General features: G+C 35.1%; 1 pseudogene; it reads right to left on the bottom strand.

Moving 5' to 3' along the window:
* Nucleotides 1-26,803, bottom strand: part of LOC105242377 — a 150,370-nt pseudogene that overhangs the window by 7,615 nt on the left and 115,952 nt on the right.

The raw sequence follows: 26,803 nt of genomic DNA, 5'->3' as shown, positions 1-26,803 counted from the left end.
AATACATATTTCTTCAAAATGAAGGATCATGTTGATGTGACACAACATCGCATATTTAAGTAGTACTATTCCTCTGGAGAATGTGTAGCTTAATACAATGCCTCAGATAAAAACCAAAGCTTTGTAATTCAAAGAAACTTTTTGGACAGTTCCATTCTACTTCATTTTAACAAGATATGTCGCTATAAGGGTATTAAATATCAATCTGGCATTAAACAAAATAAGCCACCAAGGCATGCTCACCAACTGAGAAATAGAGTTACAATAATTATGAATAACTTTTGTCAATTGTTTTCAGTTACTTAAAGTGAGCTTTGTGCTTTTGTGATGCTCATAATTTTTCTTTTGCTTTTTTCTGCTATAGTGTAAACTAATGTATTGCAATGTGTGTTTGCTATAGTGTAAACTAATGTATTGCAATGTGTGTTTGAATTCCCTTTGCTACATAATGTTCATTTGGTGTAACATTTCATTTTAATGTTCCTCTATAATTTTGGGTTATATAAATCTAGAATTAGAACTATCATTTATTTTTATTTAAATTTTTTTTCTTGTATTTCACATCGTTGTTCTGGCACCACCTCTAGTATTTGTAATGTTATGTTACCATCTTACTTACTTCATCTGTATATTTCAGAACAAGACCGTCTCAAGGCGAGAGGTGGGTAGCTAAAAGGACTGAAAAGAATTATTCTTGTTAGTAATCATAGACCATTTACCTAAAAGAAACAGTCCAGTTAGATGTAAGCTATAGTTGATTCCAGTTAGGAAAAAATGGGTAGGGGTAGATAATAAACCACATTTACCTATCTTTTTATTTGTTATTTATATTATTTTGAAATGTGAGATGTGCTGTGAATAGTATATCTGATTTACTTTAGATTGATTTGAGGTATGCATTTTTATGATGATGTTCTTGTTCTTTAAAGCATGCAAAAAAATTGGGGGTGAATTTTTAGTTTCTCGGTAGGTCTTTACTTAGGAAAAAGAAGTTACTTAGCTCAGGCTAATGAGATTAAAGTCCAAGGTCCAATATCTCAGTGTGAGTCATACAGCTTTTCTTTGTTCTATAGACACCAAGTGCATCTGTCATCCAGCCAAATGCATTACAAAGATCCATCAGTAGGTGAGTCAGGTGTTGAAATAGAGATGAGATTGTGCACATCCATTTCAACCAGAAACACAGCAGAATGTGCATGTTTTAGATGGCAGTTCATGACAGTAGTCTGTTTACAAAATCTGAAGCATATAAAAACATATAAAGACATGTAATTTGGATGAGATCGGGTGAGTTAAGGGTGGGATGGCTGTAGACGACAAGTAATTTGGGAAGTGAGTTTCCTATTTGTTTTATTTATTATCCTAACAAAGTTAACATAGTAAAACAGTAGATGCTAAATAGTTGTTGAATTAAATCAAACTTCTGGTTAAAATTTGCTGAATTAGAAGGAAATTTTCTAGATAATGTATCGATATGCGTACATCTGGTATTTGCTTACGTTTTACTTGTTATTAAGGAAATTATTATTATTTTCCTCCTAAAGATAAATTCTTTCTCTCATTCTGATCCTTGTCTCCACTCTCAGCTTGCTTTTCAGACATTTCATTGATCTCCATTCAATTCGCAATGCAAGCAATATTCCCAATATATATATATTTTTTCCTTTGGAAGCTTTCTCTGTGCTTTCCCATTAAATTGAAACTTTGTATCTCATATTCTACATTTGTTGTGTTTCTTTTTTCTTGTTACCTCTCCTAGGACTTGGAGTGAGTTTAAGAATATATGCTGTTGGCACGCTATGTTTCCATGATGCATTTTCTGTAAATGATACCCTTGCAATGTGCTATGAGGAAGTAGAAGATAGAATGTCTTGGTTATACCCTGGAGATTACAATATTGAAAAAAAAATCCCTGTACCATTACTGCAAACCTACTTAAAACTCCCTAAGACTTGCAAGGCACTGATCTAGGATCGGTGACTCAAATTGCTGGGGTATTGAAAACCTTATTGAAACAGAGCTTCTAATTTTGCTGTAAAGTATTTATGAGTGCTCAAGGCTTGACTTAACTTTGTCAGTCTCAGTTTCCTTATGTGTAAATTTTGGGGAATGAGCTAAATTTGACCTTTTTCCAACGTAATATATATCAAAAACATTTTAGAATTAAAGTCTTTTTTTGGTACTGCAAGGTATAAAAGAGCGCAAAGCAAAGCATCCCCTGCTGGAAAGGGAAGGGAGCTCAGTCAGAACCTCTTTGGCCCCCTTCCCTGTCATCTCTCTTGAGTCTCTTCAGGTACTGCCTTGGAACACAGCTTGAAGCCCTGTGGACTGGATGATTTCCGAAGTCTTTTCCAAATTTGGTTTTCTAAACATTAGATGTGGTCCACCATTTTCGCCCCTACAAACAGGAGGTGTTGAATATGTGTTGAATCGAACTAAACAGAATTGAATTGAATTAAATTAAGCTAGCACCATTAAGTATCTCCAGTATTCCTTCTACCTAGCCTTTGTAAGCACAGAATGGAATATTCTTTACTTTATATATTTGCCTGGCTTCTAGCAGTTTGTAAGACAAACTCAATTGCTTGTTTGGTCTCATTTGCATGGTGTTAGAGGGAGTATATATTTGAGTCCCAGATGACAAGAAGTTCAATTTTTATTTGGCCCTATTTATATACAAATACTTGGTTGATGATACTTGACAAAAATAAACAAATGTATTAATAAAATATGGGATAGAGTAAAGGGTTAGCATACTTAAAAGAATTGGTCAGTAGCTTACTTAAACAGTGGATCATTGAATAAGTATTTTAAATTCATTTTATTTATTTAAAAATGTTTCCTCAAAAATTGTGATCCTTTAAGAATTATATAGCATTTCCAGAGATAAAATTGGTGCCTGAATAAATTGGTTTTTTTTTTTTTTGGGCCGAATAAGACTTTAGTATGTTAAAATTTTAATAACCTAGAATAACTGAAGACTATAGTTACTACACATGAGTGAAAATTATAATTGGGACACTAGTTGTTGGGGGAAAAAAACCCATTTCTCTGGAGGTAAAAACTAGAGGTTTTTTTTCTTTTTACTTTACATTGAGTTTATAGCTGCTAGAATGCTATATTTTAAAAGATACTTATAAAGGTTTTGGAAGGTTGTTCAATTTTTTCGAAGTTTAAGTGCAAATGTGCTTTTCTTTTCTCCTCCCCCAATAGGAAGAAAGGGATAATCAAAGAAGTTTAAAAAAAAAATTGCGTAGCCTTGGTAACTGGGAGTAAGAAAAGCACGGACAATTAAATTTTACCAGTAATTACTAAGACTCATTTTAAGGCAAGTAATTTTAACCCACCCCCATTGAAATCCAGAGCTACTAACCAATTGCAAATCTAACTGGGTTTAATTTCATTTCCATTATTTTTCTTGTGCACCCTCTGAAGCAGTGTCCAAATAGAGAGAAGTCATAAAAAAGTTTGTGATAGGGAAGTGGATGTGTGGAAGAGTGAAGAAATAATTCACTGGGCTCAAAGGGAAGACGGCTGAGATTGAGTTGATCTTCTGCTATAGCTGCTTTGGCTGGTTTATTCCTAAATGAATTCTTATTGTTTTATTTCCTTTCATATCTCAAATGCATATAACCCATTTCCCAGCCTTATATAGAGAAAATGCCATGTATTAGGTCTAGAGTTAAAACCTTGAGAAATCTGGACCCTTCCAATTGTGGAATCTGTTCTCCAAGCATTTGTTTTCCTTGACATCTGGATGTGATGGTGTATGTCATGAAGGAACTCAGCAGTCACCATAACTATTGAAATAGTACCTAATTTATAGTGGTCAGACACTACTGTTAGGACACTAGAAAGAGTTCTAATGTACCATTGTTAATATGTAAATATGTTTCGTAAAAGCATATTTGGAATCAGTGCCATAATATGCCATATCCACTTGTTGCCTTTATTTAGTCTTCATGGTCTAGCAGTATGAGAGTCAAAATAATGGCTGGGTTTGTTTTATCACCTTGAGTATAAAGTTGATAATCCTGACTATAAAGGTCTTACATTTGAAATTTTGTTTTGTCAGGTTTGGATTTAATATTAGATCATAGAAGTGCTAAATATATCCAGAGGTTGTAATGAGGAGGTCTTTACAAACTTAAACATGAGGAAATATTAATTGACCTTTGAAAGAGTCCAGTGAAGGGCTGACTTTTTAAAAATTCTATTTAAATTTCTACAGTCACTCATACAGAGACTTCTAGCTTTTGGAGGCACCTATACAATGGCTGGGACACCTACACAAGATACTTTCCTGAACTCAGGTGCTCTCTGGGACCCATGAACCCAGAAAAACAAGCAGACCCAAGTCAGGGAATGAGTTACTCAGACTGGCCACAGGAACACCACATTTTGCAAAGTAAGAAGAAGTTAACGTAGATGCATATTAGCTTTACTGCATCTCTTCTTCTGTCTTTCCTAGTTTTCAATAATGGGATTACTGCTCTTTGCTGTTTAACTCTAAATCTATTAAAGTGATTATACCGAAGGTAAGAGAATGTCTATTAATTTATCATTTCTTTAATAAAATGAGAAAACAAAATTTAAGTCTTCCTGAGTTTGTAGAAATTGTGGGCAAATACCAGTAAAAACATCAAATATAGCAAGATTTTTTTACAATTTAAATGGCTGAGGATTATTCAACCACATCTAGGTTGATGTGGCTGAAATGATCATCCTGGAGTATTGGTAGGTGATGGAAGAGTGGTCCTAGAAATATACTAGCCCTAGGAAAATGATCAAGTATATGATGTAAACCTCAATTATTTGATTAAATCCTATTTTCCCTGTTACAATGAGGGTTGTGTTCTTAACGGATTCTTTTCCCTGTTAAATTCTCAGTAGCCAAAAAGTGCCTGGCACATAGTATGTGCTTTGTAAATATTGGCTGAATTGTATCTATTTAATCTGTAGCCCTGTTCCAAGTACAAGTGAGAAATTTAAATGTACTTATTGCTGGCAGTTGGATGGGGGACAGACTTTCATCATGAGACTCTTCTTACATCTCATCTTCTTTTCTAGGCAGCATAGTGAGGGAGGTAGGGCCCTGTTAAGCTTTCACAGATTCCATTACTGAGTGGCTATCAGAAACATTTCATCAAGGTCCATCTCTATCTTTTCTTAGAAGGGTTTTCTGGGGAAACTTGATAAGTTTCACCTTTATTGTAGTTAGAAAAACAAAATCATGATTTTTTTTTTTTTCTGAATTGAAGCTTGCTTTAACCTTGATACAGTAAAACTTTGGCTTTGGGGCACCTGGGTGGCTTAGTCAGTTGAGCCTCCAACTCTTGGTTTTGGCTCAGGTTGTAATCTTATGGGTCATGGGTTGGAGCCCCAAGTCAGTCTGCCCACTTGGCCTGGAGTCTGCTTGAGATTCTCTCCTCTGCCCCTCCCCTGACATGAGCGCTCTCCCTCTCTCTCTCCCCCCCCAACTCTCTCAAATAAATAAATCTTAAAAAAAAAGTGCTTTGTCCTCAGTGTTGATCACTTATTTATGGTTATGAATGATTACCTATTATCAAAGCCTGTGGTATACTTTTGTTGAAGCGGCATGATGAAATATAAAATTTAAACATGTTAAACAAGTATTCTAGTATCTTCATTCTAATCCACATCTCAAAATACAGATGATCAGCACATTTTAATTTTGAAATCTTTAGAATCACAGATTTGTTTAATGATTGGATGTCAATCGTTGATATGAGTAGTATTAATTACCATGGTGAATGTAGTATACTCAGAGTTACTGAGTTTTTAGAGAGCTTTATACCTGTATCTTAAGATAGTATAGCTGTGCTCATATCTTCATTCAATCAATAAACATCTGTAGAGGCTTTCCCAGGCTGCAGGTTCTCTGCTAGGAGGTCAGGCTACAATTTCTAATGCGACACATTCCCTGCCCTGAGGAGATCTCAGTCTAGGAGTAGAGGAGGGAAATTAGAGAACCAGGATTACTGTGATAAAATTATACTGAAATTGCTGTAGAAGGATATAGAAGAAGGACAGTGAAATAAGACATTGGAGGGATATGCAGGAAGACTTCTCAGGTGAATATCTATTGATTAGATATAGAACAGGACAAAGGGACAAGTGGATATTTGAAAAAGCAGGACATCTTTGGGCAAATATTTGCAGATGGTAAAGGTAGACAGGTCAGTGGGAGATAGTACATTTTGGACCTAAGGTGATAAGCTAAGGATTGTATTCTGAAAGATATGGGAAGCTCCTAATGGGTTTTCAGAAAGGAAGTGTCGTATCAGCTTAGTGGTTTTGAAGATCATTTTGAAACATTGTGAGAGAAGGACTATGGGGAAGGAACTGAATATGAACCCTCTAGGAGGCAAATAGTGTTGAAGCTTGAGTGAGACACTGGAAATTGAATTATTAGAAAAAATACATATAAAGATATGAAATTTTTATTTCTTGGGTTTAAAGGTATTTCAAATTGGAGGTGTGGGACGAGTTAGAGGGAGGAGCTCATGATAAACATAAGGTTTCTGGAATATAGGAAGGAAAGATGAGGACTATGAATTTGATATATCTGAGAGCCTGTGGGGTATCAAAATGGAGATTTCTAGTAGATGGTTAGGTGTTCGTTTCAGGCCTCTAAGAATATTAAGTTGGAGATACAGATTTAGGAGTCTCAAATGGCTTTTAAACTAAGAGTATGTAAGTGAGAGAACACACTGAGTGATAAAGGGAAAGGTTTAAGAATGAATTCAGTAGGATAAACCACATTTCAGAGGAAAGAGGAGTAGGAGGAAAAGAACATAGGAAAGCCTGAAGGGGATGATGTCACAGAAGTTAAGGCGGCAGAGTTTCACAAAGGAGGGTGTGGTCAGCAATACACAATTCTCCTAGGGAAGTTAGGGATTTAAGGGGGGAAAATAGATGTTCATGGGCTTTGATAAAATTGGGTAATCACTGGTGACCTTAGAGAAACAATATAAGTGAGGTAATAGATACGTATTCAAGATTTTAATGAGGTATGGGATGACTGAGAAGGGAGTTAAGTAAGCACAATTACTGATAGTATGCTATGAGTTACATTAACATCTTATAAAGAAGTTTGCCTTACATGGGAATTCAGAAAAGGTATGAAGGAGCAGACTTGGTAACTAGATGCTACTAGAAGAGCAAGGAAGATTTCAGAGAGAAGATAACATTCGATTTAAGCTTTGAAATAGAAGTAAGATTTTTATAGAAAGGAAAGTAGAGGGGATATTTCAAGTGGAAAAAAATGACATTAACATACATGTGATGCTAAAAATATAGTCCAAAAGTTTGGCTTTCATCCAAATCACCTGGAGAGTTTGTTAAAACACACCCAGCATTTCTGACTCAACAGGTCTGGGGTGGGCCCTCAGAAACCTCATTTTAGCAAGTTTCCAAGGTGATGCTGATGTTGCTAGTCATACTTTGAGAAACAGTCTGAGTGGAAATGAGTTATGCATAAAAGAGTAGCAGGAGAAGAGGCTAGAAGAAAGTTAGGGGTCAGATGAAAGAAGAGCTTGAATATTTGACTAAAGGCCATTTTTGTTCCTTAGAAAGTGGAAACAGCAAAGTTTTTGGACAATAACATGATTCAAGTTTTACTCTTAGAGGCTTCATTTGCTTGTTTTAGGAGGGATTCACTCATTTATGCATGTACAAGTTTGCTTTACAGATATTTACTGAAGACTGTGGAAATCATGATGCCAGATAAAGAGAACTTTTAGGAGTTTACTATAATAATTTCTCTCTAGGTCAATGCCGATAGTTAGAAACCATAAGAAAATGATAAGATGAGTTCAAGAGTTATTTTTTTTTGTAAAAATAAAAATAATTTATTCAGTGGGCTTCTACAGAATAATTGGATGTTAGCTATTGCTTCTTTTTTAAAAAGTTTCTAATTCCAGTATAGTTAACATACGGTGTTACAGTAGTTTCAGGTGTACAATACAGTGATTCACCGATTCCGTACATCACCAGGTACTCACCACAAGTGCCCTCCTTAATCCCCACCATCTATTTCATCCATTCCCCCACCTATCGAGAGTTATTTTGGAGGAATGATAGATGAACCAATGATGAATGTAAAGTTTTGTAACTGAGAGAATGGTTAATGCCATTAAGAGAAACATGAGTAGCCACAAGAGGAGGAGCTGACTTCTGGAAAGAATTCATTCATTCAACTATTATATCACATAGCATTTCATTAGGGACCTGCTAAATCTGAAGTACTTGTGGGGCATCCAGATTAAAATGTCCCCAAGGCAATAGAACTGAGGAGAGAAATTAAGCTCAGCTCATAGTTGAAGCCATAGGAATGGAAATGTTCGGCAGAGCTTGAAGAGCTTAACGTACTGTGGGTTGTGGAGTTATATACCACAGCTTACGATTTCAGGCCCAAAGTGGTCCAGGTGTTGCAAGTTCTAGGATAAGGCCATGGAAGTGTGGAATGGAGGTTGAAATGGAACAAGACACAAGACATTTAACTTGAGGAAGTCAAGGAATTCAAACTAGGTTTTTGGATAATCTGATAGACATTAAACTTGCCCAAGAAGAGAGCTAAAGAGAGAGTTTGAGTGAATTGTTCAAGTGTTAAATGAACTCTGAACAGTGGCCAAGGAGACAACATATGATAGTATGTGGAGGACTAGAGTATCATATATTCACAGGAGTTTGAGCTCATATAAGACATATATTAATTTAAGAGGGAGGCACGGTTGGAGGAAGCAAGAAAAAATTCTGACTCTGCTTTTCCAAGCTACCCCTCATTCCTCAAATGCTGTGGGACATGGGGAGCAGGAGAAAAAACAGCTCTTCTTTGAAAGGACCACATGGAGAGAAAGATTGAGAGTCTATGTGGATGATTTAACAACCTAGGACTGCTGGAAGGGTGTTTTGTGAAAAATCCATGGCTAGAGGTTTAGGGGATGATTCCCCGAGACAGGGGTTTCAGTGAAAGAGTAGGCAAAAAGGGCAGGGCTGGGAGGATAAATACAATATTTAAACGAATGACTGGTCAGGACAGGTGAGTGGAGAGGCATGCATTTCAAGGGAGGGCCCAATATAACCATCAGACATCAGAATTTATTTAAACTCACTTGTCCATTTCATTTTTCTGCTAGATCCACAACAACATTTATTTTGTGTTTTTCAAATGATACAAGGTTGCACCATTTTTAAAAAGTGCATATTTAAATTGTCCTTAAGATTCTGAGTTTCGTGGAATGTCATTGCAAAATCTGTGAGAATACAGTGGATTCAGAGTGCTTCGTTTGTAATTTAAGAAATTTAAATGAGATCTTAGAGACATCGAATTCTACTCTAACTTGGATGATATTTACTTATTTTTCCATTATTACCTAAAAATAAGCAATTGGAGGGGTGCTTGGGTGGCTCAGTCGGTTAAGCATCTGCCTTCCACTTAGGTCATGACCCCAGGGTCCTGGGATCAAGTCCCACATTGGGCTCCCTGCTCAGTCGAGAGCCTGCTTCTCCCTCTCCCTCTGCCACTCCCCCTGCTGTGCTCTCTCTCTCTGTAAATTAAAAAACAAACAAACAAAACAAAACAAAACAAAACTTAAAAAAATAAACAGTGGGGAGGTGCCTGGGTGGCTCAGTCAGTTAAGCATCCAATACTTGGATTTGGCTCAGGTCATGATCTCAGGGTTGTGAGCTTGAGTCCTTCGTTGGGCTCCATGCTGAGTATGGAGCCTGCTTAAGATTCTCTCTCTCCCTCTGTCCCACCCCCACACACCCCCAGCTTGTGTGCACACTCGTGCGCTCTCTCTCTTTCTCAAAAAAAAAAAAAAAAAAAAAAAGCAATGGAAAATCCAGTTGGTTGACTGGCTGGCTGCTCTGAAAATATTACAGGGAAATAAACCAGATTCTAAGGTGATTTCACATAATCCATTGAAATGATAGCACATTATTTTAATTTTATTTTCCCTTAGTTTATCATCAATATTTCTTTATGAAACTTACTCCATTTTTTATCCCATCTCCCAGATCTCTTTTGTGGAGTAGTTGCAACCACAAGTTGGGTTTACAAAACTTCACTGGTTTTAAAGGTCAACATGTAAATGAACTAATTAGGTCAATGCAAATCACTGTAGCACTTTCTGTTACAAACCTCACACCTTTTAAATTCTTTCTGAATTAAATAATGAGCCATATTGTTAACAGAGCTAGCATAACATAAAAAAAAAGATATTAAATACTTAAGATTCCTAGATAAACAGAAAACTCATTTGCAGATATTTTACAATGATAAAATAATGCATAAAATTATAAGTATAAGATTTACACAGTACAATATTTACAAAATGGAAATGTAACCTTAGTGCTGAGAAGAACAGGAAATTATAAAATGGAATTGAAAGGACTCAAGGAAATGGAGCCAACTCTCCATTTGTCTAAAAAAGAATTTCTCCTTCAGCTCTCTAAAAAAAAACAGTTTCTTAAAACAATGAACAGAAAATAAAGTAGCCCAACCCCAAACAATATAAAAATTTCTATCATCTTAAGTATCTCTATTATTTAGAAACATTGAGGTTTCGTTGCATTAAGTACTTTGGCTATTAGTAATGTTGCATGCCATAAAGCAGAACATATATGTATATATAGTTCATAGACATAGTACATAAATATATATATGTGTATAAATATCTGTGTCGATATAGCTGAGCTGTATATTGGCTTGAGGACAGATAATATAACAAAACAACTGTTCAACCCTTTTGGCTGCAGCATGGATAACTGTTACACAGTTAGGTCCTTCTTCTCCGTGGTTTTGCTTTCCATAGTTTCAGTGGCCTGTGGTCGACCAAGGGCCAGAAGAAGATTCGGTAGTAGCCAAATGCTATGTAACGATGTCTACATGGTTTACCTCACTTCATCACATAGGCATTTTCTCATCTCACATCACACAAGCAGTGAGTATAGTACAATAAGATATTTTGAGAGAGAGACCACATTCACTTAACTTTTATTACAGTGCATTGTTATAATTATTCTATTTTATTTTTAGCTATTGTTCTTAACCTTTCCAGTTCCTTGTTTATAAATTAAGCTTTATCATAGGTGTGTATGTATAGGAAAAACGTAGTATGTATAGGGTTTAGTACTATCTGTACTTTCAGGCATCCACTGGCGTTCTTGGAAGGTATTCCCCGTGGCTAAGGGGAGACTACTGTACTCTGAGTCAAGAATCATAAATTACTTTAGTTCTTAGGATATTTCCAAGGATGGATATTAAATTTAACTCTTTGCAACTCACGGGTAGATTATAAATCAGTTTTAATACCTGCAAAATAGGTTTTTTATGTTGAGAAAGTAGAGTAAATAAAATACTAATGCTAATTTCTATTTCTGGTATTACATATAAGCTGTTGAATAAATTCCATTCTTAGCTTTGTGTCAGAACTAGAAGTAGGAAACCCCTTTTCTTTTCTTTTCCTACTTTGAGCATTTCAAAGACACCAGATGCCTCAATTCTGAAAATAATACTTAAATTTTTTATTTTGATGCACAAGTGAATTCATCCCTAAAAATATAATAAAATGGACGTAATTTTCTTCATGGTATCTACCAATATATGAGTTCTCTATAGAAGTTTCATTTCTTTCAGAGTCTTGAGTATTTTTATTTTTAAAATGTAGTGAGATTTTAAAAAGAATAACAAATGAGAGAGTAACTTATAATGTATTAATTCATGCAACAGCAGCTGCCTCTTTTGCTATTAGAGTGTGCTTATGTTCTCAGTTTGGGTGGGAGAGCTCATGTGAGCACACTTCTCTTGTATAAGAGACAGCTGCTGCTGCATGTATTAATACATATCAAATGGCTCCAGAGTAAACAAAATGCTATAAATTACTCGAAGCCTTCTGCTGACGTCATGAACACTGAGACAACAGGAGAGCTGATGAGGTTCTTTTCCTTCTATGTGACATCACTGCAATAATAGAGCTAGGGAATGGATTTCAACACCTTGTTTTTGTTATTGGCCAACAGGTCATCCACAATACTATTTCAGTTCTTCTTGGCTGATTCACAGAAAAAGTAGAGCTGCCTTATTTTGAGAAGTTCAGTTTGTATACTTCAGCTTTTCTTTTTTTTGTTTGTTTTTTTGGTCCTTCACTGATAAATTCCCAGGTCCTTGCTAAATGTTGGTACCAATAGAATTCCCAGGGCTCAATCAGAGCTGACCCATTCTCTCAGAAATTGTGATGTGGAAGGGAGACAACAAACACACACACAAATGAAAAAAATGAAGCAAGCGGCAAAGTAGCTGATGCACCTTAGGGAACCCTTTAAGTTAATCTACCAGACCCTTCTATGGAAGGCCCTGGAATGCAGGCTGGTCAATTGATGTCCTGTTGCTGATTTTATCATCTTGCTTGAATGTTTGTGAAGGTATTCTTGAAAGCATCGTGGGTTTTTAACTATATTGATAACTTACATTTATATTGTTTCTATGAGATATACTATTTTCGAAATTATATAAAACTAGGCAAGTATATCATAATATTTATATTCACAGATAATTTAAGAACCTATTTAAGCCTTGTAAAAGAACATTTCCCATTTATATTATGTTAAGAACAAACACATGAAATCTTAGAGGAACAAAGAAGTGTTTTTCAGACACTTTGCATTTCTATTCTACATTTTGAAAAAGGAAAACCTCTTTTTTCAGTCCTTTTCTTATAGGTATTTTAATAAATTTACTTAATAAAACAAGTTAAATTCGTGGTTCTATAAAGGTAAACACATATATTTGTTAATATTAAGGTGTTTGTAGTACTAGATAAAGAAGGCTGTTAGTAGCTGACCTCTTTTTGTTAATCAGGATTGGGAGTTCTAATTGGCTTAGAAGAAATTTTGTACCCTGGTAACCTCCGGACATCCTAGATACACTAAAGCTTATGGTTCAAGGAGAAACCATTATTAAAGATAGAAAGAAGTATCTGATTTGAAATAATTCCTAGACCTCTTTACTATCTAAAGGTCGGTCTTTTTTCTTTCTTTCTTTTTCTTTCTTTTCTTTCTTTCTTTCTTTCTTTCTTTCTTTCTTTCTTTCTTTCTCTCTCTTTTTTTTAAAAAGCAATGAATAAATTAGAAACCACACCTTTGTTCTAAGGGCCTAATTCCAAAGACATCCTAATAGAATGTCATAGGTCATGTGTAAGGCATTGTAATGCAGATCTGCAAATCTATATCTCTCATAGACTTGAGCCTCCACTGCTACAGATGAGTGCAGACCCATCCTTCTAATGGCCAGGGAAAGCAACGAATCCCCTACCCTAATTTCCTCTTGGAAATGCTCTGCAGAAGCTTCCTTCAAGCTGCAAACTTATCCAAACTCTCCTAAATTGCAAATGTCTTTATGATTCTATTCTATTATTCTTCAAGTGTTACAGAAGACCATTTCAAATGCTATATTAATTACATATAGAGACACATTGCCTTATTCATATTGAGTCAAGGCCAAATAACAAAAGAAATCATTTCTGATGCCTGCGATGAGATCTGTCTCCTAATCAGAAATGGGTGTTAGAAATCATTTCATTCAATCTCCTTATTTCTCCTATGAAGAAACTGAGGTCCAGTGTGGTGAAATAATTTAATCAGAGGTCAAACTTTTCTTATTGGATATTCTCTTCTTTCTTAGTTTTTCATGAACTCCCAATACTTTTTTTTTTTTTAGAAAATAATAATAACCAAAAAAAGATATGACAAGTTTTATCTTGTGTTGGTTAAAGACGGCTATCATTTTCCGTGCTGGCTGTTTTTAGTTTTGTTTTTTCATCATTGCTATGCAAAAGAACCCTTGAAAAGGAATGTCCCATCTGCACTGAGAGACCCTGCATAAATAAATGACAGCCTTCACCCTAAACGACAATGTATACTATTACAAAGATATATTTAATAGGTACCAATTTCTTAATAAAATATTTGGCTAGTAAATGATTTACTAGCAAGACCAATGATGAAGTGTGACCCTGCCTCATGTAAAATAAGATTCACAAAACCTTGTTTGTTCAAAGAGTTTTCAGAGTGATTTGTATTAGAAAATAGGGAAAAAAATGACAATTATTTTCAAGTGAATCGCTGTAAGCAGTGTCCTTTTTTAATTGATTACCGCATTAATTTATAATGCTTCCCAAAAACAAAAGTATGTGATTTCAAAACAAACAAACAAACAAACAAACCGTACTTTTATTCATCATTTATATTTTCTAAATTCCATATTTATCTATCTGGCAATTTGAAGGGCAAGTGAAATGGAGTACAGGATAGCTTGGAAACAGCCCACAGAACCTGTAGAAAGGCTATTAGAATCATCAGGATAGTGCATGGCAACTTGGGTGCATAAACTTCAAAGTGCTTCCATTTTTTTAACAAGGTAGAAGCTCAGGGTTCCTGGCTCCTGTTGGTGCTTGTGATGGGCTAGAAAAGTTCTGTCCCACCAAAGAGGCAGGCATTATGAAGAGGATTAGAAAGGATTTCAAGAAAAGGGTGATGTGGGGGAGGGGAATGTCACCCTGCACAGGGGAAAAAAATAAAAATCAACAAAGGGGAAGAGAGAGCCTGCCAGCTGCCCAGCTCCATTTTATGTCGAGAGGCTCCCCAGCTGTTCCCTGAAGGCTCCAATGAGAATCCCTAGACACTGTTTTGCTCTTTTCCAAAGACTCCCATCACCAAGTGCCTGTTTCCCCCCAAAAGAGATAACATTTGGAACGAAACATGGGCATGAAGATTTAACATGTACTTCAGGTGGGATTTATGTAGATTCACCAAGATGTTTGGGAGATTAAAATGAACTGAGAACTATGTGACATACCCTGTGCCCTTGGAAATTCTGTATGTTTGGAAAATTAACTGAATCTCAATAATTACTCACTACTGTGCATAGTACTGTTTTATAAGAAATATACAAATATATTTGAAAACATTGTTTGAGAATGGAACATTTCTGTTGATAATCTGATTGTTTTGTCACTCTGTAGCAATGATAATTTGTTAGTAGGTAGCCCCAAGTACAACTAAAATTACTATATCTAGTAATTTCTAGACAAAAGCAATTGGTGAATATGCCCATGGGGGGGGGGGAACAGGAGAGAAGCTCCCTTCTCCCCCATAAAAGGACTTGGATGGATGATAAAGTTAATTTACTAAGGGTAGATATATATAGACTGCTCTTCTGGGACCACCTACACATTAGCAGTCCTTTTGTTAGCTCTGAGATTATTTGTTATTGATTCAGTTTCTACAGAAACCAATATTTTAAAGTGCTGAATCCATCAGAAATTGAATATTACTTACCATTACTTTTTATATCTTATGTTTAAAGTTGCTTCTATGACAGATTTTAAACTTCAAAATTTATATCTTTAGGTGTGGTAAAACATTTTAAGAAATAATTACTTTATTGGTCAAAGAGTGATAGAGGATGCTATTGTTAGTTCAATTTTTTATTATCTTCTTGGTAATTTAACTATATAAAATATGTCATTGTTTTAATTTGGGTTAGAAGAGCAAAGTGGCTTAGTCCAATTGAGAAATTAATTATAACACTCTGGAACAGAGAGTCTTTACGTTTAAGCCGAATTTTAAAATGCTGTCCTCCAATATTAAAGTCATTTTAATCTGCTTTTTGATGCCTTGTATTTCTCTTTATAGTTCTTGCAGATATTTATGAAATCTCGTAGAGAAAAGCTTCTCTATATAACCTAGTGAAGGTTCGAAGGTCCAAATTTTTCATTTGGCAATTCTTATTTCATAGTTGGGAAAACTGTAGCACCCAAAAGTTAAGTGAGTTCATCCAAGACATTCAATTACTGAACTTGGAACAAGAGGCCAAGTCTTTAACTCTCTTAAGAAGTCTGTAATCTATCCTTGACAATCCTCAGGGGATTCTTTTCCTTCCTCTAGGAAGAATTAGTTATATACCCTTATTGAAGTCACCCAACTGTGACTTCAGGTTGGCTTTGATTTTGGAGAACTGTGGGTAAGCTTAGAAAGTTACCCCATTAGTTCCCTAGAGAGCCTTAGGGAGGGATTTGTTGAAGAACAGCATGGTAGAGTAGAAAGACCATAGGATTTAGAATCAGGCAGACCTGGGTTGGTTAGGAGCCTGTTTTTTTGTTTCTTTGTTTGTTTTTAAATTTTAGAAAAAATTTTATGTCTTACAGTCACTGAGGAGAAATGACTGAAATCTGCTAAGATTGTTTCCCTGCAGCCATGTCTAACTTATAACATAAATGGTATATAATCCAATTGCTATGGTGAATCTCTAATTGAAATGTTTCTTCCCTTCCTGATTGAGCTGCTTGGTCAATCCTTAGGTGTCCTCTAGGATGTGAGTCACTTGGGGGACACAAGTGAAAATTTTTAACCTGCTTCCCAGGGTAAGTGCCACACTCTGGCCTCATTTTAGGCTTCGCTCTGCCAGCCTAGCTGGCTTATGAACTCTTAAATCCTCTCCTGGTGCATTAAGAATTGATATTTGGTGATTAAAAACAGCATCCCAAACTACCTTTCTGCTTGGGCTGTTTCAAGGGTAATTGCTTATAGTGCCCCAAATAAAGCAGACCAAACCCTAAACAGCAGCCAGATTATTAGTTCTGCAACATGAAGAGTAAGTAGATGGTGATAATCATGAGAGAATTCTGAAGAGAGTTTTGAATGGGCTGTAGCCATGGTAGCCTACTCTGCTCAATTAATTGCATGAGTTTTTACTTTTTAAAAATATATATAGATACTGATGGACTGATTATAATATAATTAATTTATAAGTGCTACTAAATTTATATAGCATTTTGTCTTCATCTCAACATATTAGAAGGACAATTACCATCATGTGGTGGGTGATCCATGAAACTGTTACGGTTTTATTTTTGCTTCTTTCACTGAAAACATGTGAGCTCCAATAGTATAGGAGAGAGAAATTTGGCCTAGAATTCTACAGATGTTGGTTTGAGTGCTGGTCCTGCCACTTACAAACCACATGACCTTCATCAACTTTTTTTTCCTTTGGTATTTTTTTCCCCTCATTAGGGAAAATAGCAAAATAAAAGCTTTTTATTCATATCATTAATATATATAGTATATGAGAAAATTTTATAATAAATAAATTATCAAAGTAGTCTTATCAAAACAGAGTGACAAGTTCTATCTGGGACTGAAAATTGAACAAGTTAAGTGTTTTTTAAAAATTATTTGTGCATTATTCTTTAACATTTTAAATTCATTTTTATTGAGTACTCTACTCAGTGATGAGCCAGGCTGTTAGCATCAAAGGCTAAATTGTTACTTTAAGAAAATTCTTTTTTTTTTTTAAAGATTTTATTTTATTTTTTATTTATTCGACAGAGATAGAGACAGCCAGTGAGAGAGGAAACACAAGCAGGGGGAGTGGGAGAGGAAGAAGCAGGCTTATAGCGGAGGAGCCTGATATGGGGCTCGATCCCAGAATGCCAGGATCACGCCCTGAGCAGAAGGCAGACGCTTAACCGCTGTGCCATCCAGGCGCCCCTACTTTAAGAAAATTCTGATATTTTAACCAAAATTACAAAATAAAATTCTCAATTCAAATTGATTTTTAATGCCTGAATCAAATGTTCCTGGAGCCTTGTCCAGAGGCCTGTTGGTATTTTCCATATGACCATATCATCCATAGATGGGCCAGATTTTGTCAATGACATACATCATAATATAAATATCACTTGTTTAAGTATGTATGTGTACAGTAAATATGACTTTCTAATGTCTCCATTTAGTCTTCAAGGCTGAGTATAAACACTGTAATCTAATAATTCTTGTCTGGAATTCAGGGTGCTTGGGCAACTGGTGTAGAAATTTGAGAAAGTAGTAGTCCCTTCACATTCGGTACTGATGTCTTAAATACCTCAAGTGCTCTCAGCACTTTACTTATATTAACTCAATTAGAACTCACGACAACTCAGATGAGGTGGGTACTATTATTTTTCCCCTTCTTAGAGATGAGAAAATGTTAGCACAGAGAGATTAATAATTTGGCCATGGCAGCTTCCTAGTGGTACAGCCAGAGTTTCGCTCAGTTTGTTTGCTGAGTCTGTCCTCTTAATTGCAATGTTCTGACTTATTGAATACTTACAATTGGCCAGATCCTGGGGGTTCTAAATTCATTACTGATAAAAAGCCACAATTCCCAAAGTAACCCAGCTGATGAGTGGAAGACCTGAGTCTAATCAATTTCTGTCTAACTTTGATTAAGCCTTTGTGTGTGTGTGTGTGTGTGTGTGTGTATTTAATAACAGCTTTATTGAGATATCCTTCACATACCATAAAAATCCACCCTTTTCTAAATCTACATCAGTGATTTTTAGGATATTCACAGTTGTTCAATCATTACAGCAATGTAATTCTTATCACCCCCAAAAGAAACCTTGTACGCGTTAGCAATCACTCCTATTTCTCCCTCCGTCTAGCCTCTGGAAAGCACTAATCTACTTTCTGCCTGTATGGATTTGCCTATTATGAAGTTTCATATAAATGAAATACAATATGTGGTTTTGTGTGCGTGTGTGTGTGACTGGCTGTGTTCGTTAGCATAATGTATTGTAGGTTGATCCATGTTGTAGCATGAATTCTTTTTTATTGTTAAGTAATATTCCATAATGTAGATATAAAACATTTTGTTTATCCATTCATCCGTTGATGGACATTTGGATTGTTTCCATTTTTTGGCGATTTTGAATAATGTGGCTATGAGCATTTGTGTATACATTTCTGTGTGGGCACATATTTTCATTGGTCTTGGTGATAAACCTAGAAGAAGAATTTCTGGATCGTATGGTTACCCCATGTTTAACTTTTTGAGGAATTTTCAGAAAGTCCACAGAATCTGCATCATTTTACATTCCCATCAGCAGTGTGAGAGCATTCTACTTTTTCTACATTCTTGCCAACACTTGTTTTTATTTGTTTTGTGTTTTTTTTTATTATAGCCAAACCAGTGAGAATGAAGGAGAATTGCGTTATGGTTTTGTGCATTTCCCTGACACCAAATGGTGTTGAGGACCCTTTCATGTGCTTATCAGCCATTTGTGCAGCTTCTTTGGAGAAATGTCTATTCAGATCTTTTACTCATGTTTTAACTGGGTTATTTGCCTTTTTTATTGTTGCGTTGTAAGAATTAGTTATATACTCTGGTCACAAGTCCTTTATCAGATATACAGTTTGTAAATATTTTCTTCCATTCTATGGTATTGTCTTTTCATGTTCTTTTCTTTAAATTTTCTTTATTTTTCTTTTCATTTTCTTAATGGTGCCCTTTGACACTCAAAGGTTTTCAATTTGAGGAAGTAAAATGCATTTTTTTCTTGCTTGTGCTTTTGTTGTCATATCTAAGAAACTGTCACCTAAGTGAAGATCACAAAAATATTATGTTTTTAAGAGCTTTATACTTTTAGCTCTTATATTTGAAACCCATGGGGTTTGTTTGCTTTTTGAGATAATATGAAGTTTTAGAACTTTTGACAGAAACACAAGTCTTCTAAGTCACTTTTATTCTCAATAATGGAGGGTTAGGATATTTCTAACAACTATTTTGTCCCTTATTAAGGCTTACCCTGGCTTTCTGGGTTATTTTACCGTAGCTTTGAATGGAGTTTCAAAATTTTGTGCTCTGGTGAGTATTGTTCCATCCATTTTCCTTCTCCAAAAAGTAAGAAGGACACAACTAGCTGGAGCAAGGCCTAAACTTTTTTTTTTTTTTAAAGATTTTATTTATTTATTTGACAGAGATAGAGACAGCCAGTGAGAGAGGGAACACAAGCAGGAGGAGTGGGAGAGGAAGAAGCCGGCTCATAGCAGAGGAGCCTGATGTGGGGCTCGATCCCATAACGCCGGGATCACGCCCTGAGCCAAAGGCAGACGCTTAACCGCTGTGCCACCCGGGTGCCCCAAGGCCTAAACTTTTGATTGGCTTGTAACCCTTTTCCATGTACATTCTTGGTTCTGCATCCACATTTACTCTTAAACTTTGAGGAGGATAAACAGTGGCAGATGTTCCTCTGCTGCCTGGTGCTTGCAATCGGCTCTCGATGCCTGGCGTCTCGAATGCCACTGGGCTCTCTGTGGAGTACATAGCAATACCTGTCACTGTGAGCTGAGGCAGGCAGAAAGGTTAACAAATTAGAACACTAATCATTTTCTCATGTTTAAATCTTTCTGAACATGCCATTTAGAGAAGTCCTTACCAGTGATTAGCTGCATGAAAGTGTGAATATTTTGAAGGGTCAAAATGACCCTGTGGGTTTATCTATTCATGCTTAGCCTGATTTATGTATGTATGTATGTATGTATGTATATATTTATGTCAGCCTATTTGGTCACATCTTTGAATGTCCACTTGGTATGTGAACTGGGAAAATGGCATAGGAACCGACCTGGTACTTTGAACACTGGTGCTTGGGTGTGGTTCTGACTGATCGATGACTTGTCCTTTGACAGCCAAATTTTCCGTCTATAAAACATGATCATTTCTTTTTCCATTCCAGTGCCATTATATACAGAATATATAAATTAAAAATGGCTTTGATTCTGATGCTATTCCAAAAGAACAACTTCCTTCTTCAAGTAAATCTTTATAATATTATTCCATTTTGTTCCCATGCTAAACACTTTGAAATTCCTATAAAATAGCATTATTTATTTTTACAGTTTTAAAATGGCATTAATTTTGACTCTAAGTGAGTGTACTAGTCTGGACTTCTAAAATACAATGCATTTAGGATCCAGAAAATGATACTAAATTTGAATTTAGGAAAAATATCACAGAACACCTTAAAATATGACAATCCACGAATACAGTCTTATGTATTGCTCACAGACTTAGCCAAAGATATGTCTTAATATTTTGTTTAGTTTTTTTAAAGCATTTTAAAAATAATGGTCATTTACTTTTCTAATGTAAGCATTCCATAGAATAATAGAAGTGAATGTCAGGGAATTATGTAGCCTGTTGTAACACTCATAATCTACATAAAAATGGATATTTTTAGAAAAAAGAGTTTTATAAATTTAAGATATTAAGTCTGAAAGTCAATGATTCTTCTTAATTTCTGTAAATATTTCAGAATTCCTTAAATAATAATAACTTTCTTCAGTGAGATATAAAAATAATGATATATGTAATATCAAATCAAGTAGTTTTCCTCTTCATCATCATTTCAGAATAAAGATTTGTACTTTTTTTCATCTAAAGTCAGAAAATTCAAATGAGCTACATACAACTTGGTTGCTTCATAATTTGCAATGGAAAGCAGGATTATCTTGATATATTTTTAACCAGGGTGGTAGCAGACATATGAATTCCAGTCTAGAAACCTGCTGTACATTCCACTATATTCAGTCCAGAATGTATAAAAATAAGCCCTTTTTTAGTGAACACACACACACACACACAATGGTAATTGCAATGTACATAAAACCTGTCAAAGCTCCAATTTCCAATATTCCAATGAATATCAAAAGAGTCCAGTATTTCTGACTTTGACAAATTGCAGATGAGGTTTTATTCATTAAGAGGGGCTGCTAATGTTTATTTAAATGCAATTTACTGTTGCATTATTGATTAGCTACTGCAAAATTATCTTACAAGGAGCACGTGTGGCAAGAAGATTTCAGGTTGAGAGCGGATTTATCTAGGGAAGGCCTGTAGGCTTGATTTAGGCCCCAGGACATGAGAGTTTTAATTTATCTGGAAAGAAAGGCCTGGTGGAAGGTTTGCTTTGTTTGCATTTAGACAGCAGATGAAAGGGGTTTTGATGTTGAGCTGGGAGAAAATGGCTGCCACTCTTGTTATTCACGCAGAGAATTCAGCAAAAGAAAAAAAAATCTATTACTAGGCAAGATAAAACAAGCCTTTTCTTACCCTCAAATCATTTTTTTGAATCGAATATGTGGCTCTAGTTATCTTCCAAAGAAGAAATAAAAATTTTAATGTTGGCTATTATCTTAAATCTTAAAAAAATTTCCATATTGCATTTATTACTAAACTTTCACTTTATATTGTGATTCTATATACTTTGGGGTCCTTGTGTCTTTTAAGTGTCTTAAAATGGGAATGTTGCCTAATAAAAGAAACAATTCTCAACTTAAATATTTTAGTAAAAAATGAACAAACAAACCTTTTATATGCTCTTTTGGAAAAGAGGTAGTAGAACCAGGATTTAGGAGAAAGTCTGTTAGAAGTACAAATAATACATTACTGATTCTGTGAGATAGACACATCTGTCCTAAGAAGTAAAGCTTTTGCGTGCTGATTTATTTTAGCTTAATCACTATGAGTATATTAACGGTAAGACAAAGCCATAAGGATTGTAGTAGTAATCTTAATGTAACTAATAGTATTGTGTTTCTATGCATGTATATGTAAGTATCATAATTGGATCAAAAAGTTATAAAATGAAGAAAATGAGTACCAAGAAAATTCATGAAGTCTATAGAGGAAAATGTTCATCTCATAGTCTGATTTTGTGTATTAAGAAAACAACATAAACATCTTACGTTTCTTGCACAGATAACTGATGATTTATTTCCAGCAAGTAGTGAGATTTCATTTATTCAATACTCTCTATACCCAGGGTGGAGAACAAGTGTAAAAAGATAATTTGAGGATTTTTTTTTAATCATTTGAAGCTGAGAAATACATATGGTGAGAGCTGATGCTTAAAACTCCTAATTCCTCTATGTTGGAGGTCAGTTATCGGTTTGTTAGTCCTAAGAATCCCATGATAATTATTTTGAATATATGTCAACCAACCACAAGAATTTAGAAAATGTCTCATCTGATCAGTAAAATGTATGAATTAGATTTCAATATGCAATGATGTGATACCTAAATCTGGACTCTGAAATGTTATCATTCAGAAGACATTTCAGCTGATTTATTATTCTGCAAAAATCAATTTCATAGGCAGCATTCTGCATTGAGAAAGAAGCAGAAAAAAACTTTCTCTGTTTGATTTGGGGCCACAAATGAGAGTGACAGCAACAAGAATTATGTTTTCCTTTGGGGTTTATACCATTTGAGACACAATGATGATGACTGAGTATCAATTCGGACAACCTGAAGGTTAATTACTTACCCCATATTTCGGGTCTGCCAGATTAGGATACTGCTATGCATCTATTTACAGAAGTTTGAAGTATTAGCGGTTTTTTTTTTTAAACGTTGCTCATAGTAAAGCAACACTAATGAATTCATAATTTTTTTTCCTATGTAATTCTTAGTTTTGATTTCCCTTTTAGTTAATTTTCTCCTCTGTTCTTTCTCAAGGAGGCTCTTGCTATTTTTCCTCTTCACCTTCAGTTCTTGGCAAACAGCATAACACTTCAGAAGAACACTTAGCTCAGAATAAGAGCAATTAAAAAATAAAGCACACTAGATGTTATGTGGTCCACTTCCAGATACACTAGTACATTGCTCCATTTAAAGTATTTAAAAATTGTGATTTGTCTTTCCAAGATGAAATTTGGTACAGATTTGGCCTACAAAATAAAACCACTGGGAACAAGAGATCAAGCAAGGTAATTCTAAAAGAGAGATTTATTTAAGATGCTATTAACGAAACATGATCTATTAAATTACACTAGCTTTATTTAAAAAGGAGAAAGGTGGTGGTGCCATGACTATGCTGTTTGGATCGATATTTAACTTCTTTCAGCTCTTTGAAATTTTATACACTAAAGCATTCTAAGAAGAAAAAAAAAAAGGACACTCCAAGACAAGAATTAAAGGAGAAAATTAAGTTTTAAGAAACGTTAGTTAATGTGCTCATACTGTAAAATAAATAAAAGGATGACAAATAAAGACCAGCAAGAGAACCTATTAAGAAATAAAATCTGTGCGCTTATTCATTCATTCAACACATATTTACCACTGAGCACCTGGCACATATCAAGACTGCTCTTTATGTGGGTCTGTATGACAACAAAACTTCTATTCTAGGCGAGGAGCTGGGTGATAAGTGGATGTAGGATACTGGGTTTTGAATAGATGATTTTTATAAATCCTGTCGAATGCTGAAATATCTATGATGACTTCCCCTTTGTTTTCTCTTGGGTTTATTGTGGCAGAAGTTCAGCCATCTTTGCCATATTTTTCTATTCATTTGTACTTGGATCTCATGGCTTATAGATTGATTGATGACTTTCATGTTCTTAGAATTTGGAGAACCATTCTGCAGGATTTTTTTTTTTCTGCATACAATCCAAGATTTAGAATGGACACTGGGGATGATTAAACAAATTCACACTGAACACAGTCATCCTGTATCCTCTCAAAAAATAGGCTCCTGAATCAAAAATCTATAGTGGAAGGAGCCTTCTTCTTCCACAAAAGGTAATGGGGATGTTGAATAGAAAAAAATGGTCACCCTTTCTAAGCCAAACAGAATTTTTTGTAGACCCTAAGATTTTGATAATTAAGAAAAAATGGTGAAATGGAGCCTGGATTTCTTTCTTAACTCTATTCTACAGTACTTGACTTAAGTTAATGGCACATATTTTTATCCTTTAAAATTGAATAGAAAAATATTTCAAAACAATGTTTAATATACAATAAAACTCTACAAATAATGTACAGTACTTAATTTCATATGTAATTATTCAGGTATGTTTGGTTTCTCAACATTTTTGACAAAAAAGTTTGGAAATGTGCCCAGAGAAACAAAAACATTTGGATTTCTCAGGATGACAATGAGGACTTATTCCTTCTACTATTATTTTTCTATTATCTCTATATTTCTATTCATTTCATTAATGTGGTCACTATGTATTTTGTATCATGCAGAATGATTAAAATAAACTTTCTTATAATTCTCCATTGAGGTATCTCTTTTCAGTTTCTACCATCAGGACTGTTGCTTTCTTTGCATGGCCCAGGGCAAGGGTACAGGTGGAGCCCTATATACAATATGACTGAATATTTGAAATTTATAAATCAAGCTAATAAACTCTTCTGTAAAACTTTTCGTCCTACTTTCTGGGCAAATATACCTTCATAGGAACCTGGAAGGTCAGGTTTAAGTTTAGAATTCTCAGACTCCTTTACTCTGTGCACCAAAACATGGAGAGATTGGCCCTTGGTCCCCCAGAGCCTGACCCCTTATCATCTCATTTTGTCACACATGTGGGTATGTGTACACACCAGTCTGAACTTCCAGGCTCTGTTCCTGCCCACTCTCCAGGCCCTTACTTATAGCCACTTCTTGACCATTCCTCAGGCTTATAAGTAGCATGGTTTGCCTTGATTCAGACAAATACTAGTGCAGGCCATGGAAGCAGGGATGGGGATATTGTGGAGTGCCAATTCCCTTGAACGTGATACAGAGGTGGAGTACATTCTCTAGCTTGATATATCTTTGGTCCCATGGACTTGTCACCTTGTGAGGGAGGTTAGAGTGGCCCTTCTAAAACCTTGCCTACATAGAAGGATGTTACTTTGCAGCATCTAATTGGCATACTGTCAAATGATGTTATTTTCCAATTTTTTGTTATTTGGTATTATAATTTGTGTTGCAATGAACATTCTGGAATATGTGTCTTGAGGTTCACGTGCAAGGGTTTATACCTAATAATAGAATTGCTGAATCTTAAGGTATGAACATCTTTGACTTTACCAAATAATGCAAAATTGTTTTCCGGAGTGGATGTACCAATTTATACTGTGACAGTGGTGCTCTAATTGTGGCAAAACCTCATAAGGGTGCTCAGGGTGTATGAAATTGCACTCACAAAAAATTTAAGTAAGACCTTTACTAATTTGTCCAAAGGTGCCACATGAACTGCTGACCAAGATTGTTTATGTAGTCTTATCTCACATTGTAGCTTATATGTTGACTTTTTTTACCTTGTCTTGAAGATAGAAATTATCAATTTTAATGTAGTCAAACTGATTGATCATTCCATTTATGGCTTGGGTTTTTTCCTCTTGTTTAAGAAATTCTTCTTTACTGTGAGATCATAAAGTTATTTTTTATATTATTTTCTGTAAGTTTTATTACCTTATTTATTACATTTAAATCTTTAATGTGTCTGGAATTGATTTTTGTGTGATATATGAGGTAAAGTTCCATTTTAATAAAAAAATAAACAAAAATATTGAAAGTACCCTCAAACTCATAAACCAATTTAAAGAGAATCCTTAGATTGCAGTCTTCCAATAAATGAACATGATGTATATCTAATTATTTGTCTTCTTTAATGCTTATAAAAATATTTTTAAAAATTTTCCAAGAATTTATTACACAGATTTTGTTAAATTTAATTCTTGATACTTCATAGCTTTGATGCTATTGTAACTGATACAGTTTTAAGATGGCATTTTCTAACTGTATGATTCTGACATACAGAAATGCAACTGACTTTTTAAAAATTTTTTATTTTAATTTTTAATTTTTTAAAGATTTTGTTTATTTATTTGACAGAGATAGTGAGAGAACGTGAGCAAGCACAAGTGGGGGAGCAGCAGGCAGAAGGAGAGGGAGAAGCAGGCTCCCTGCTGAGCAGAAACCCAGACATGGGTTTGATCCCAGACCCAGGGACCAAGACCTGAGCTTAAGGCAGATGCCACCCAGGTGCCCCAACTTTTTATTTTTATTTTTTTAAATTTTTTATTTTTTTATTTGAGAGAGAGAGACTGTGAGGGAAGGGCAGAGGGTGAGGGAGAGAGAGAGAATCTCAAGCAGACTCCCTGCTGAGTGCGGAGCCCTGA

Source organism: Ailuropoda melanoleuca, chromosome 9 (genome assembly GCF_002007445.2).
Source record: "Ailuropoda melanoleuca isolate Jingjing chromosome 9, ASM200744v2, whole genome shotgun sequence".
Classification (NCBI taxonomy): domain Eukaryota; kingdom Metazoa; phylum Chordata; class Mammalia; order Carnivora; family Ursidae; genus Ailuropoda; species Ailuropoda melanoleuca.
Note: the sequence above shows the minus strand (reverse complement) of the source record. Positions and strands in the feature narration are given on the sequence as shown.